Raw genomic sequence first — 16,272 nt, 5'->3', positions numbered from 1 at the left:
ACCTTGTTTATTCACTAGTCAAAGAGCTATTTTTAATTGCAACAAAAGTGGTTAGGTTTGGGGGCATTTTAAATTAAATCATCAAGACAATGTGAAACTTTTATTTTCACAAGAAGCCTCATTTTGAATTTAGCATGTGTCAATTCTTCTGTGTACAGTAGCTCATTTTAACTTTCCAATGGATTATGTACTGATATTTCTTATTCCTCTCCATGGATAATTCAATATCAGTTACACTTTAGATTAAAAGCTACAATTTTATTTGTAATTTTTTACACCTGGAAATATTAACAACAAATAGGGTATTATTCATCTGACAGCAACAGTTCAATTATTATTAGCTACCACTTATTTGCAAAATGTACAGAAGATTGCTGAGATATATAAATACAGGTACATTGTTGTATTTAGTGTTAACAGCCTGTTCACAATGGTGCATTATTACTGTGAAACCTCCCACCAGCTCCTGTAGATTGATATAATCATGGGAATATCAAAAAGTTGCTGAAAAGCATGAGTCATAAACATATTCGATTCAAGAACCAAGTTACAGGCACACTCTTTTGCCATGTTCAAATGGAAACATATCAGCAAACACATTGATAAATGTTTAGTCATATCAAGAAGGAAAGTGAAACCTACTGAGTCAAAGTAAGCCCAGTTTATTGCAATATATTCTATATACTTATTTCCACCTACAGTATTGGGAAGAACCTCTTTTCTTTTTGACAACCAAAAATATTCGGAAACATGCATTCAAGCTAGATTTTCAAAATGCAGCTGCAGCTTGCAAAAATATATATACAGTACTATTGCATTCCACCAGACAGGAACGAATTGGTCCATTGTTTAATACTAATGTGTGTGTGTTTGCCTTGAAATCTACATTGTACAACTTTGCGCTAAGAAGGATATGAAACCTTACAGGATTAATGACCTCAGACATGAGTGGTGTATAGTGTCCTCCAAATGTATTTGGACACTACTCTTATTTTTTCTTTACAGGCAAGAAATTTGTTCTAGGAATCACAAGATTTATTTAAATGATGAGTAAATTATACAAGTTTTAGTTTTGGGTAATTCCATGCATACATTTGATCATATAAGAAAAAAAACTCCCTTGTGTTGAACACCATGATTTTAAGAGGTCATAAGTATTGGGACATCCATCAATACATTTTCTTACCACTTTATCCAATACAGGGTCGTAGAGGAGCCAGAGTCTATCCCAGCAAGTTAAGGGAGCAAGGCAGGATACACCCTGGACAGGATGCCTGTCCATTGCAGAGCACCCACACACACACCAGGGTTAATTTTCCCACTGTGCTGCCATGCCTCCCTAAAAATAACTTTATTAACTTAATTCATATACCATAAAACACTTCATTAACATGATATTAACTTGACAAACAATAACCATACCTTCATACTTTGGTGAGCACAGGCACTCATAGCCATTAACGAGGTCTTTTTGGGTTGCTGAGTTCTGACAGGGGGCTGACAGGCATCATAAAACTTTATTATTATATACCATTTATATATATATATTTGTTAATTGACAGAAGCCAATTAACCTAACAGTACGTCATTGAATTTTGGGAAGAAACAGAAGCACCCCGAGGAAATCGACACAAATTCGGGCAGGACACTCAAACCCCACGCAGATACACCCACGGACTTATACCCAGGGCCCCAGCACTGCGCGGCAGCAATGCCAACTTAATTGCTGATAAGGAGAGCAGCCTGTCCACCATCAGAGCACCAGTGAAGCTTGGTTGGAAAGAATCCCAGCTGGACTCCACACAGACACAGGGGACCACTCCAAAGGCACAAATCACCTTGAAACAGCTGGACTGGGCAGAGTGGGATTGTTCAAAAACCTGAAGTAGACAGCTCTTCTAACAAAAGAAAAAAAAGTTGAACCAAGTGTTCGTTTTATCACATCAGAAACCATTAATTTACAGCTTCAGGATATTTTGCTATCCTTGATACAGAGGGACGGGGACAAGGCAGGGATGATAAATAAGGATTATACGGCTTTGGAGCCCTTCAAAACAGCCGGGCTTCTCAGCTTTAATAGAAAACAATAAACAGCTTCTAGCAATAATCTGCGCTGATGTGACAGCTAAATTGTGCAAGGGGCTGCATGTCTGCTGATGATAAGGAGTTCTCTTTTTTCCCCTCTCTCATAGATTTCTCTCTTTGAAAGTTCAAATTATGGCATTTATTCTAAATGTGGTGGTTTGCCAATGCATCATGCTAACTGATTCTGCCTTGGCTTCTCACAAAAAACATCAACCTTGCACAGAAATAAACTGAAGATTGTGGAGGTCTTTTTAATTGAGTTTAGATCTAGTTTAGTTTTTACAAACTAGAACAGAGACTGAGCATTACATGATTTACTCTTGGGAAGCAGGTTTTCCTTTTTTCTAAAATAATCTCCTCATACTGTATTTGATGTGTGCATTTTGGAGCACTTCAATTATTTTTTTTTTTAATCACTCCAGCTCCTGCTTTGAAGCCCGAGCTTTCTGTGGTGTTGTATCATGGTAGCCTTGAAAGAAAACAGTGGTGCAAAAGTCTGAGTCAGTCTAATATGTCTGCAGGGTCATTGGTGGCCTTTGGGGCCACTGTTGCACAGTGAACCGAAGTCCTCCATTCCCATCTGGCCCAATCTCAGCAATGCTCTTCCTGTGTAGCTCTGCCTCTGGGAGAAGATGGGTCACTGATTGCAAATGGCTGAGGATACATTGAAATGCACAATCTATAGAATGTCATAATTGCGCTGCACTCCGCATGGAAGCTTTTACAATGTGCCACTAAAGTTCACATTGTCTTTTTAATGCATTATTTTTGGTAACAGATTACACAAATCCTGAGTGTAAGTCATTACACACTGAAGGTTAGGGAATCAATTAAAGTAAATCAATAGTAAACAGTTACAGTACTCCTATTTTACATTAAGCAGCCTTTTAAAACCACAGCAGAAACTCTACATCTCCTCTGCAGCTAAAAGGATTAGTTGGGCTAAATGGACTCTAGTCGTCGCATTTACATGTTTCTTAAACGAATTACCACTAGACTCCTGTCACCTCCAGAGCTCAGATATTAACTTAGGAACAATATGAGTGATGCAGAAATGTTTGAAAAGCACTGTTTGTTTTTAATATAAATGCAAAAACGAAAGGAACCTGACAGGGGAAACAGAAAAAAACACCACTCTGTTATCACTCTATTATTGTCAGAGAAAAAGAACTAGACTATCCAGAGATGGATACTCCTCAGGGTTATAACTATAAAACTTGGCAAAGGTATTAGAGGTCAACTTATAAAGGACAGGCATTCAACGTTTAAACCTCAGACACTTGATTACAATCTCTCATATACTTAGGTTTCATGGATTAAGGACTTCATACATACGTAGCTCAGATAAGTAGTAAGACATTTACAGTATATTGCATTAAATGATTACACCTGTATCATATAATTTTCTTTAGAATAAACAGCAAAACACAACCAGAACACACAAGTGGAAAGGTAAGGTGAAGCATACTTAAGATCTAAATACAGGATGCACTGCTTTGCACATGGTCTTGTTGTTAAATGTGGAATAAGATGCTTTTGATAACTGGTATCTTCACTTTTTGATATACTTTTCAAGCTGAAACAAAAGGCTTTCTTAAAGTTTAATATAAAAAAATTGCTTTCAAAATATAATACAGATATGTGTTAAAAAAAGCAGGATGAGATCATCATATTAAATAGATACTAGCAAAAATAAGTTATGAGCCCATTTGTAACCTTTCCTAAATTCTTATCATTACATAAAACGGAGAATCACTTTCTCACTCGTTAATTTATACTATCAGCCTTTTGAAATTTTGTTGTGTACAGTTATGTACAATAATGGAATAATACATTAACCAACTTTTCAAATTGTGATTATAGTAACTCACCAATCAAAGCAGTGCCAAGTTCTCATTGTTGTACTGCATAAAAAGCTACCTACAGTAGAAGTCACATCTCACGACCCACATACGAATGCATTATTCTTGTTTTTCTGTGGTCGTGGTGCAACCTTTGACTGAGGACTATACCACTGGAGTCACATTTTCCTTAACAAGCTTGATTTATTTTACCAAGAAGAAAAAGAGGAGTGTAACAACTACTGTCTATCCAAGGCTTCTGCACAGACCAGTAAGCAAAAACTGTTCTGAGCAGTCAGAGTAGTGTCACATGAATTCAATACAAGTAAATTACTGGGAACTTAGTTTTAAAGCTTCACGGACTTAAGTCATGTTCATGGTTTTCAGCGATACAAAATCATCTTTAATATCAGAAAACACAACAAAAAACAGCAAATCTTTAAATGAAAAAGATCCTTCTGGTAGTCTGTTCCATTAGTTTGGATAGCCTCCACTGATTATTTTCAGTAACTGAGAAGAGGCTTATACAAGCCAATGGATTTGAATACACTTCATGATCAGGTCTTATTTCTCAGATAGTTTATTTTCCATAAACACTATTCTATTCCATTCGCCTTTAAGATATCTGTACTATAATACTGTAGATTTTGAATCACAACTTGCATTCTATTTCCTAGAACCACCTGTCTGTAATTAACATAAATTAACTGCTACCACTCCTGTTGCACAAGGGGTTAACCTGAAGTCATTTCAACAGAAAGTGGCTACAATTCTCGTGCATCACTCCACAACACTGAATGCTTTGAATTTCACAGGCATGCTAAGAACTTGCAAGAGTAAACACAACTTAAAATGCAAAGTGCTATGTAATCCAGAGAAGATGTTTCTTCTGTACTTTTCCTGTATTTTTTAAATTACACATACTGTATCTGTGTTTTATTATCATGCTGTACAGGTACAGAGTGTAGAAATTCCTTATATTCTATGTATGATTCAGATGAGTAAAATGCAATCTGCTTCATCTGTTATGACTCAATTCCAGATCCACTTAAGCAAAACGTGAAGTATATTATTCTGCAATTGATCTCAGATGAAAGGAACTCCAAAGTAATTAGAGCAGACGGATGGATGTGTGGAGGGAATTGTGCTGTTCATGACATATTTAATTTTATTAATTCTTTAAAAGCAAAAAAATTAACTGCAATTTTCCCACCAAGGAGTGTGTGCCTGACTAGAGTGCTGATTTAGATCTATCAGAAAAAATTAAAGGAACTGTTTTCTTAGTTTGATGGACCAAATTACAAAATGGAGCAAAACTGACATGCATAGTCCATTGCAATGGTCAGGACTGATTAGACTTTCAGAATTGGACTTGAGCATTTGGTAAACAATCGGCTGAAGTAAATGAAAGTGGTGTGAAGCAGTTTGCTCAGTCAATCCGCACTTCATCTGGAACACTAGCAAGGAAGTCCGAGTTAAGGAACATTTATCACGTTTATCACGGAATAGAGAACATCTGAGGTGGCAGCAGTAAGAGTGTTTTTTTCACAAATGATTACTGTGCTGGGTGGGGTGGGGAGAGTGTTAATGGAAACTGTTGCTTTATTCTGGTGTGGCCAGTGGACGTGTGTTGATATGGGTAGGGATCTCCTTTAACACAAGAACATATCTGAGCAGTAAGGTTGCCCTCGGTTTGCACTACAGATATGTTGTCGAAGTCCTTGAGACAACAGCTTTTCTGTTCCTGCAAGCCAGTCTGAAAATGTAGATTTTTCCAGCACGACAAAGCGATACCACAAAGTTAAAGGATTACAGTGGAATGATTTCAAGAAAACAATGCTGTGGTCTTTCTGTAAGCAGTTGTTTCTCATGACCAGGGTCTGCGAGTCCAATATCTGTGGAAATTGTTTGCCAGGGACATATTGAAAATAGGATACATATGAGACATTAGCTAACTGCTGGAAGATCTAACAGCAATCTATGCAAAAGATGATCTGGCCTGCGTGTCAATGTTGCCAGGTTTGTTAATGCACAAGAATGTGGCCTAGCATTAAGTTCGTAACCCTTTCTCTCTGATTTGTTTCATAACAAAAAGTCTCTTTGATTTGTACTTATTAAAATTTTGTTTAATCCTCAAATTAAACTTTTTTGATCTGAGTCATTAGATCTGACTGTAGCATTTCTTTTGCACATCAGTAAGTTATAACGACAAATGTGTTAGATTTTGTGCCTAATTTGTACTTTTTGGATGTTTTGATTATGTTGGGCAGTAAATGTTTCAGAATTTTACTTTAGTACAGTACATTGTAACTGACAATTGAGCATACACATCATAACAAACTGCTCAGTAACAAATCTACAAGAACTGGGTTTTGAATACACCTTGGTCTCTTTTTGGAAGATAATAGTAACATCTGTTGTGGTGTTGTTTAACGTAACAATACCACTTGAACATGATCCAATGAGCTCTATTATAATGTGAACTATTCATTATTTACTGCTTTTAAATTTTATAATTAATGTAGAAACAATCAAGAAAAAAGACCAATGTCACAATCGCCATAAACAATATGTATGACAGACATCTGCTTATTTATCATCTTAAAGCTGCAACACCTATTAAGCCAAACAACTGACAACAAGAACAATAATTCTATGTGCCTTTAATTATTATTATGGTCTGGGCAGTGACTTTGATAAGGCCAAGAAAATACATTGTACAGGAAGGGACGTAATCTCTCTTGGTGTAAAACACAGCAGAAACACAATTACAATATATCTTTGTTAATATAAGAAAATGTAGAACTCAAAACTAGTCGGCATCTGCCAATAACTCCAGCATACGGATATTAATGTGTAAAACCACAGGATACAAGGACAATGTGCTTAGTATGCCGTGCTATGCACATCTGATCACAATGCATGTTAAACATGGCATACAGATACTGTACTATGGTAGTTGACATGAGTATAAATGTAGAAAAAAAAGAAAAGAGACCATATACCTTGAAGAGCTCCCACTCTTACAGTATCTATACGTTTGGGTTTTGAGATGATAACTATTTGTGATTAATCTATTCTGTATTCTTTGCAATTCAGAATTATGATATGGTTTAACAGATCATTATTTTGTTGTACAGGTGTATATACTGTACAAGAAGGTAATTCTGAACAGGAACATACAGTAGCTATACATTTTATTACATATAAATAATGTATATGTAAAAAAAATACAAACAATTAAGTGAATACATTTCTTTTGGATTCAATTATTTTTTGGCCTTCTGATTGCATAGCGTGCTGAAGATTTTGGATGACCATTAACGTTTCATTTAAAAAGAATGTTACCATTTACTGAAACAAGGAAAAAATAAAAATCCTGTTTGGTTTTGAATTACAGTATGTTGTAAACGTTTAATGTAAATTAGGTGTGTACACAAGAATTTATCATTGTTACCATGAACCCTTATTCATTCATATTTTGAATGAATGAATCTATATAAAACCTTTTGATCCTTCAATCCAAAAAAAAAAAAACACCAAGAGCCACAGGATCCCCTGAGCTTCTTCCGCCAATTACACATTGGAAAGCTGATCCTGAGGCACAGAGGCAGCTGTAAACAACAGACTTTCACTACTCCTTCAGATTGAGCACACAATCCCTACTGCATGCTGTGTGTGACATTGGAAGGGTGCATCACCAGGTTTAGGCTAAATTAAAGCTTTAATTTTCTGAGAACAGCTGAATTATTCCCAGATGGATGAATAGATATTATATCCTGCTACGTTCTCACCCATATTTGTTCTAAATGAAAGTGAATTGCTCCAAGTTGTACTTCTCATTGGGAATCTCTATTTTCATGTTCCATGGAAGTTATTAGCTGAAGTTTGGGAGGGAAAACAATGACACGTCAATCTCACACAGCTGTCCCTATTCACCTTCATTACAGAAATGAGCTATACAGTATACTGTATATAGAACACACATGCCTCCCTTTCAATTTGATTTAAGCTTCCCTTCTCCGTCCATCGCCACCTTGCTGCTTTGCCTTGGTTCAATCACTATGGGGTTCCAGCCTCCTCAACCTGTGACCAGCAGGCTGCCCATCCACAATGTGGGTTAAGCCAAACCTATCTCCCCAAATATTCCAACATTCCCAAAGTATTTAATTTTTGGAGGTGGTTGTCTCTAGTAAAATAAACTAACTTCTTTCCCTTTAAAATAAAAAAAAACAGCCTTTTTCCATTTCTTAATGTACATAGCCTAACCAGAATTCTGGAATTCAATTCAGGAAAATGCAGCTTAGACCTTTTTCCTTTCACATTTACAGTATATCCAGTGGTAATTAGGATTTATCATTGCACTGTTCTTACTTCAGATCACTTGTTATTTTGTTGCTCAGTTGCTCCAGTTCATTTAGTCCATTGGACATCGTTCAAGGACATGCAGAGGGTGACCGGATTGAAAGGAGGAGGATGGTGTGAGCACCAGAAATTTTTCAGTGCTGTGGTCCATAAACAGCTGATAGCATAATAGAGGATATCACACACAAAAATTGCCACATTGTCCGCAATTCATTTATTTCTTTTCCTCGTTGGAAGTGATTAATTACTAGTACAGCAATATACAAAGTAATTTCCCATAGCTGAAAACTGCAATTGAAATCGATTAAACATTAGCATTGCTAAATGCAATTTTAAATGCAGTCTGATACAGTATGGCCTTTAATGCAGTACTTGACCAAAATAAAATAATCTCAGGCTACCACATAATGTCACATTCCTCATGAAAGCTGGATCTTAATTGCTTTCCCTGCACATGACGGTGCCAACTTCTAGTCTGCCAAAAATGCAATACATAAATAATATTATTTCAATTAATATTATTAATAAGGACTTGTGTCTCTCAAGGAGAGTCAGGTGGATAGTACAGTGATGCATAAATGATAGAGAAATCATTTTATATTAGAAAATCCTGTAATTAGGCATCCCCTGGCTAACAGACATTCTTCTATTTTTCAGGACAGGCAGGCAGGCAGGCAACTTTGAGATATGAGCTAGAGAACAATTATTATTTCTGAAAAGGCTTACTGTACATCCATCAATCAATGAAGGAGATTCCTTGCATGTTTCCCGATGGAGAGCTTACCACAAATTTGAGCACCCATAACCAGGAATACAGTGTGACTCAAAGGCATGTGCTTGGACAGAAAAATCATCCTGCACTCCACATACTCCACACACACTCTACTGAGAAACTACCAGTTTCCAAACATATGAAACATTTAAAGCCCCATGGATCTTGATATTCACAAAGTAAGTGAAATTAAAAATATTGAGCACTTAGGTAATATTTCTTTAAATTGAAATGCTGACTGTTGAAACAGCTGTCTTAGGTGTGTGTGGGGGGGATTACCATAATGTTGTAGATGATTTAAGGGCACTGTTAATAATTTCGCCATTTCCTTTTCATGCTGTTTAAGCACAGAAATTTCATGCATGTGTTCAAGCTATCTGATCTCTACTGGCATTTGTTTGTATGTGCAATCATTTCTTTGATTAAATTTCTAGTGCATCAAATGTCTAAGCATTCTAATATCAAGCACAGTAAAATCTCCAAGGAGAAAATGTGGCAACTCTTTTCGTATTGTTTCAGAAGCATAATATATATAATTTATTTTAAGAAAAATGTTTGGTTACTCATTGTGGAAGACGGTCTTAATTCACACGTGATATGCAACAGCCGTTAAGAGGGTGGAAAGAGCTAACAAAAGAAGGCATGTCAAGCAAAAACTGTCCTCTAAGGAACCTGGATATCTGCATGTGTGTGTCCCTAATATCCCTTGAGAAAGCAGCATGTGTGATGCACGAGAACCTCTTTATAAAAAAAAAAGACCACACTCCTCTGACTTCACTCCCTTTATTTTCTGCCACTTTATAAAAGAAAAACTTCCTAAGATCCTAAATCAGTATAGCCAATAGCTCTCTTTCAACCCTTTCAGAAATGTCTACAACTACTGTAAATATATACTTTCTGTGAAGGGTGTCACAAGACAGAGGAGCATGCTGCTGGATTTCGATAACCACATCCTTCTATCAGGAATAGTACAGAATAAAAGAAAACAGATTTGCAAACAGGACTCACCAAACGCAGGAGTTAGCAGCTGATCATGGTGCTGAATAAAGTAGTGTGTCTCTTCGGATGTAATATCTTGGAAGGTTTTGCCTGTATGTGCCCGAGCCTGCTGGTTGCTAGTAGACTGTTGCTAATCTCTGCCTAGCTCCAGGAGGAGTGCTGATGCAAAATGCAAAGAAGTCAGCTGAGAATAGCCCTAATTGTAAAGAACACACGGCAGCACCCTCCCTCCTTGCTGCAAACACAATCTCCAATCTGAGTGGATTATGGTAATGAGTTAAGACGGGTGCCACAGTTATCCACACCTACGGTTTGGAGAAATTGCCCTTGACACAGTAATAAGATGCAAATACAAACGCATACAGTACTGTACTGTGCAAGGTTGCTCTAATTCATGCATTTGTTTTTAATAGCGAGGATATGAGTGTAAGTTTTAAGGTGAGCTCATGTTTATTTTTATGTTTATTATTGCTGACACTGTGTATTTATCATTAAATGATCATTATTGCCACAGATCTTCACAATATGTATCACTGACCTTTTGCAGGTTTGCTGTTTTTGGCCTGCAATGTTCCTAGCTCAGGTGATCAGTGATTTACCATTTTCACAGACAAGTAAACATTTATTTAATGAAAGTTTAATTTTTAATGTACTGTAGGTGCTAACCTTAAATGTTGCTTTTCTCTTTTGCACAAAAACTGCACTGTGTTGGTATAATGTGTAAAGTTAAAGGTGGCACTATTAAACAGAATAATAATTCTTAAGTTACTCATTGGATCAGAACATTGATGATCAAAGCTTCAGTTGCATCCATTAAGAAACAATTCATTGTCATTGTATTGAGATATTTGAGAGCTTTAAAACACAACAATTTAAGATCTAGGACTTCCTTTTGTGACACTAAAGAGTGCAAAGTTTGTGTTCTCATAGCTTTTTATCTCACCATGAAAGTGTGTAACACTCTGATGTAACTGCAAAAGATCGTAGCCATGCTATTATAATTAAATCAGTACATAAAACATTTTGCCTTGCAGGATACTGTCATTAAATCTGACATATCTGAGAGATTAGGAAATCATACGATAACGTAAAAGGCTTCACAGTATCTGTCATACAGTGTTACTGCGGGCTTGATTAATATTAGAAGGGGCTGTCATTTAAATGAATTAAACCAGCATATAACTACAGTATGGCCTTTATGAATTGCACAAGGAGCATTTTAGTTCAAAAGCTTTTATGATTTTTTCCTGTTCGTGTTTTTTTTAAAGATTATGCAGTTTTCAATTGGAATATTCTATTTTTTAAAGTAGGAGAATTTCTCACATGGTTTATTGATTGCCATGCATACATATTGATTTCTGCATGAGTGCTGTAATTATTGGGGGCACTAACGATCATTTAGCCATATTATTTAGTTGTGATTCAGGTGCACTTGACATGTATAATTAAATGCTGTAAGAGAAAATCTCTGACAAATTCCCACAGATATTTGAATCACTGTGTTCACAATGTTTTTAAGCTAATATATCATCATTATATTTTGACATCTTATATTCTAGAGTATTCTAAGACCAGTTAAACTGATAAAGTTATTTTTGTATTTTTTGTTTTGGAATATTTGTACAGTATAAGCAAAGCTGCAAACGTCAAAAGTAATTACTGTATTTCCAAAACAAGTGAAATACAGCTTACTTTTTATACTGAGGGTTTTGGTCATGCAAGCATTGTATTAGATGTTACAGTAAAAGTCACATGAAAGCATACTGTAAATTCATTATTAATGAGACCATAAAAGAGACCTATACCAGCAGGTAAGCTGATGCTTGTTAGTGCTAATTTGAGAGTGTGGTATATATAGAAGTGTTAATGAAAACCATGAACCAAACAGCAGGCTCACGTGATTGTTCATTAGAACTGGACATTTCCTAAAGAAAACATGGAAATTTTTGTAACATGTAAATTCAATTCAAATTTTAAATAACATCATAATCAATGTGAATGTAGCAAACATTCAACTAACCCAAGAAACAGAAAACACTTGTAAAAGTCTGAATTTATGTTATATTGTAATGCGTGAGCCAAGCAGATACTGTGGCCAAACTGAATCACTCACTTGGATTAATTGGACAGATTTAAACAAGCCTCAAAATTGCTCATGGGTAAATTGAAAAAAAAAGTCTTATTAATTATCACCTGTAATGAGCTTGAAAAAGATGTCCAATTCAACAAAAATCTGTCTGAATTAATTTAACAGAGATATTCAATTGGAAAAGAAACCAACTTGCAGAATTGCAATTTTATACCCTTACCATGGATAAAAAAGTAAAATATATCCTATATGGATTAACTACAAGATATTGAATGATATAGAATAAGCTCAGTAATTAAAGGGATCCTGATAAGGACTGTGTTGTCCCAACTAAAGAAAGAGACTAACTACTAATGGCCATGCGTAATATCTGCAGATCCACACTTGAGATGACAGGTTGAGATTTAACTGCGAGTCTCAGGTTGACTCAGGATGCTTCAGAAATCTGAAGGTTCAGAGTAGCAGACCTAGATGATACAGGCAGATGGACAGGGCAGCCTGGCACGGTGAGGCTGACCCAGGAAAGGTACCCCGCTGGAATCAGTGCCTACTGTGGGAGCTACTTAAGGTATCTCAAAGTCAGAGCACTGATTCAGTGGGGTTTTGGGGCATAAATGTGGTTAGAGGTTTAGCTAAAGGTTGGATTGGATGACCGGGTCCCTGATTGAAAGGGAGAGGGACACACAGCCAGGCAGTCTCATGGGAATGCTGCAGCTACTCATAGAAACTGCAGGCTGCAAGCCACTCCCATCCTGGGTATGAGAAGGGGGGTACTTTACAAGACACCCTTGTGGCTAAATGGTTATGAAACATCCTTTACATAAATACCAGTTAATTAATAGATGTGTGAATCAGTACTTCATGCTGATTGTTCTTGTTTTAATTTCAGTAAGATTGCCTGTACCGCTCCCTGATTTTTAAAGTCAATGTTTGCTGTTGAGCGATTTTGTCATCCCTTAGTGCCTATGCACTGCATACACATGAAGTCACAACCCTGGTGTGCAAACATTGAAGCACATCCATGCCAGTGATTCTGCAGGCGGAAGACCTGTCTGCATGCAGTGTGTTACTATTTTGTTCAAGGTGTCAAGGATAGTCCACTCAGGCTCAGTTTGTCAAATTATGTTCTTGTCTTGTGATTGGCACAATCATGACTGACGTGAGTTGTGATGTTCATTCCCTCTCTCCACGTCTGTCTCATTATCTAGACTTTAAGTAATTGCCTGCACACACTGCACTAGTCACATCTCTGAAATGTACCTATCTGGTGTCAGAAATCAGTCAAAGCAAAAAAGAATACCCATTGTGCTTAGCAAGCTGAAAATACTTCTTGAAGAGAAGTGGATAAAATACAGCTTGGGTGGTTGCCAGATCCCTGAGAAACAGCTCAGCATGGTCCATTAACTTCTTTCTCTGCCTTCATTAGAATTTAAACAACAAAGCCATGCTATATGGCTTGGATATACACTCATCTAATATGTTTGTGCATTCATTGTAGCTGTACAGATGAGAGAATATAGAGTATACAGTATGTGTTTGAAGGGCAAGGATCCCTTTTATGTTGTGAAATTCTTCTAAAAATACAAATTTAGTTGAAATCAGTATAAACTAAGCGTAAGAATTGTCCTCATACTGTGAAATCAAAATCTAATATTAGTCTATCACCTCCAGCATCAGTGTTGGGGAACGTTACTGTACATTTACCAAGCAATTAATCTATAATAACAATAATAATAATTAATGAAATGTGATAAATAACAATAATAATACCACTCCAGTCAAAATGCTTTATAGGTAATGGGGACCCCTTCCACCACCTCTAATATGTAGCTCTACCTGGATGATGCAATGGCGGCCATCATCACTAATCTCACACTAACATCACTAACACTGTGTCATGTTAATCAAATTACTATGTAAAATAATACATTATCTCTAAAAAGGAAATTTCCCAACTACTTAATTTGAAAACAAATAAGACCCAGTGTAACATTTTTTTTACTGGAATACGATATAAAAGTAACCTTTTCCAAAACAGTCCAGCATGATACTGCTTGTCAAATGACCAGGTCTGACTTACCAGAAGAGTTCTCACTATAAGCATACAAATAAGAGAACAGGAGCCCTCTATGCCACTATGCCAGTTCCACAACTAGCAATCCCTGCTTTCCCCCTCCTTTCTTAGCACTTCTAGGACCTGAACCCAGGTCCAATAAGGCCATTGTACCTTAAAGGAACAAGCCATAAATTTTCAAAATAGAAAAAAAGCAAACATTACCTGAATGTATTAATGAGATGATAATCATGGTTTACTCAAATCTCAGCCCAATTCACAAGAACATAAATTGCCCAATATAATAAGAAAGACATCAAATGTGGTATATCAGATTTTATTCTTTTACAATTATGACCTCACAGTAACCTCAAGGTCAGCAGTCATGCTGTTGAAGTGGCAGTATCAGCCATCTTAAACTTAGTACATCTTTAATACATACTGTAAAACCTACAGTATGTCTGTGTATCCTGCAGACCGAAATAGGAACTGAGCAGTCTCCAGGGTAAAACAGGGTAAAGGATGGGGTTATGCTGCTGTAATTTGTGGATAGACAATTGTCATTCTGTTCCTCGTTTGAAGCACATCTACTGGTTCAAAGACGTACAGTACATGGTAAAAGAAAAAAAAATTGGAATTAAAAAAACAAAAGGTTATTTGGCCTCAAAAGAAGGTTACCCTGTCTCACTTTATTCGTTTACCTTTTTCAGTAAATTAAAAACATACTCAAAGATGACCTGGTCTGTGTCCCTAACCACTCTGCTGCCTTAGTATGAATCCGAGAGAGTAATAATAATAGTTAATAAGCTTTATTAATTTCACTGCATGAAACAACTGTTTGCATTATGGACTTCTTGTGTGTAATTTAAGATCACCTTCATGAGCTCCTTTAAAAATAAATCATGCAATTACAGTATGCGTCAAAAACACACTTACATTTATTAACGCATACAGGTCACTGGGACGGTGAACATTCACATGCTCTTCCAGGCCATGAGAGTAAAGGAACAGAATCTCAAAAACCTGGCACGAACTTGAAGAAGGCTCCACGGCCGAAACGTTGTGTTCTCTTTCTTCTTTTTTTCAGCATGGAATAAACCTATTACTTGTTCCTGTGTGATAGAATGACAATTTTAATTGTTCTCAAAATGTGGTCACAGATGCTACTAGCCTGTGAGTTTCACAGTTGATCCCTTGTTGATGACAAAAGCAAATCATCCATCTTCTAACTGCTTCATTCAGCGAAGGGTCGTGGAGGAGCCCAAGCCTATCCCAGCAAGAGTTTGCACAAGACAAAACACACTCTGGACGACTGTCCACTGCTAGGCAAACAGTCAAGACACACATACCAGAAGTCAATTAAACTACCAGGATGTTGTCTTTGGACTGTGGGAGGAAACCCACACAAACATGGGGAGAACATACAAACTCCATGCAGATAGCACTGGGGGTCTGGAACTGAACCCAGGGCTCCAGTGCTGCAAGTCAGGAAAACTAACCACTGCACCACTGTGCCACCCCAGATGTTAATCAGTACAGTGCAATTCTGTCATATCTGTTTAACAACTTACTACAATAAAGATCACTTTCCTGATAATAGCTTTGTGAGCCTGTTGCAGTTGTAAGTGCCGAGCTCCCCATTGATGATCATAGGGTTATACACAGACACACAAACACAGAACTGTCCAGAATTTGGCCGGCTTGAGGAAGGGAATAGGACGTTTCATCCCCAGCTTACAATGTTACACAGAACTGGTGAAACACGCCGTTCAATTGCACACACCATTGCCTTCATCACAGCCTCAGATTTGCATGATCCTGCTCAATTGTAATAGGATGGTATCAGGCAGCAGATATTTCCAAACCTTGTGGAACAGACGACATTTCCTCTTGAAACTGTTCCTGCTGTTGGCAACTGCCCAGCCCAGGAAGAGGTGTATACTAATAATTTGGCTAGAGAAACTGTGTATATATACATAAATGTGTGTTTAATGTAAGTACTGTAATATACATAGAAAAAACTATTTTGCTTTATGCATGTCACTATTAGTTACTGTTCAGAAGTGAA

The 16,272-nt window shown here is 36.8% G+C and overlaps 1 protein-coding gene across 4 annotated transcripts in view; it reads right to left on the bottom strand.

The window, feature by feature from the left end:
• Positions 1 to 10,270, bottom strand: part of sphkap (SPHK1 interactor, AKAP domain containing) — a 98,318-nt gene extending 88,048 nt beyond the window's left edge. For 3 of the 4 annotated variants that reach the window (XM_015361426.2, XM_015361425.2, XM_015361428.2), the window contains exon 1: positions 10,072 to 10,270. The gene's annotated coding sequence lies outside the window, so the exon portion shown is untranslated. The remainder of the gene's footprint in view (positions 1 to 10,071) is intronic. The other variant, XM_015361429.2, reaches the window with a different exon arrangement.
• Between the last annotated feature and the right edge of the window lie 6,002 nt (positions 10,271 to 16,272).

This window comes from Lepisosteus oculatus, chromosome 13 (assembly GCF_040954835.1).
Source record: "Lepisosteus oculatus isolate fLepOcu1 chromosome 13, fLepOcu1.hap2, whole genome shotgun sequence".
Taxonomy (NCBI): Eukaryota; Metazoa; Chordata; class Actinopteri; order Semionotiformes; family Lepisosteidae; genus Lepisosteus; species Lepisosteus oculatus.
The sequence above is the reverse complement of the archived record's forward strand: the minus strand, read 5'-3'. Positions and strand labels throughout refer to the sequence as shown.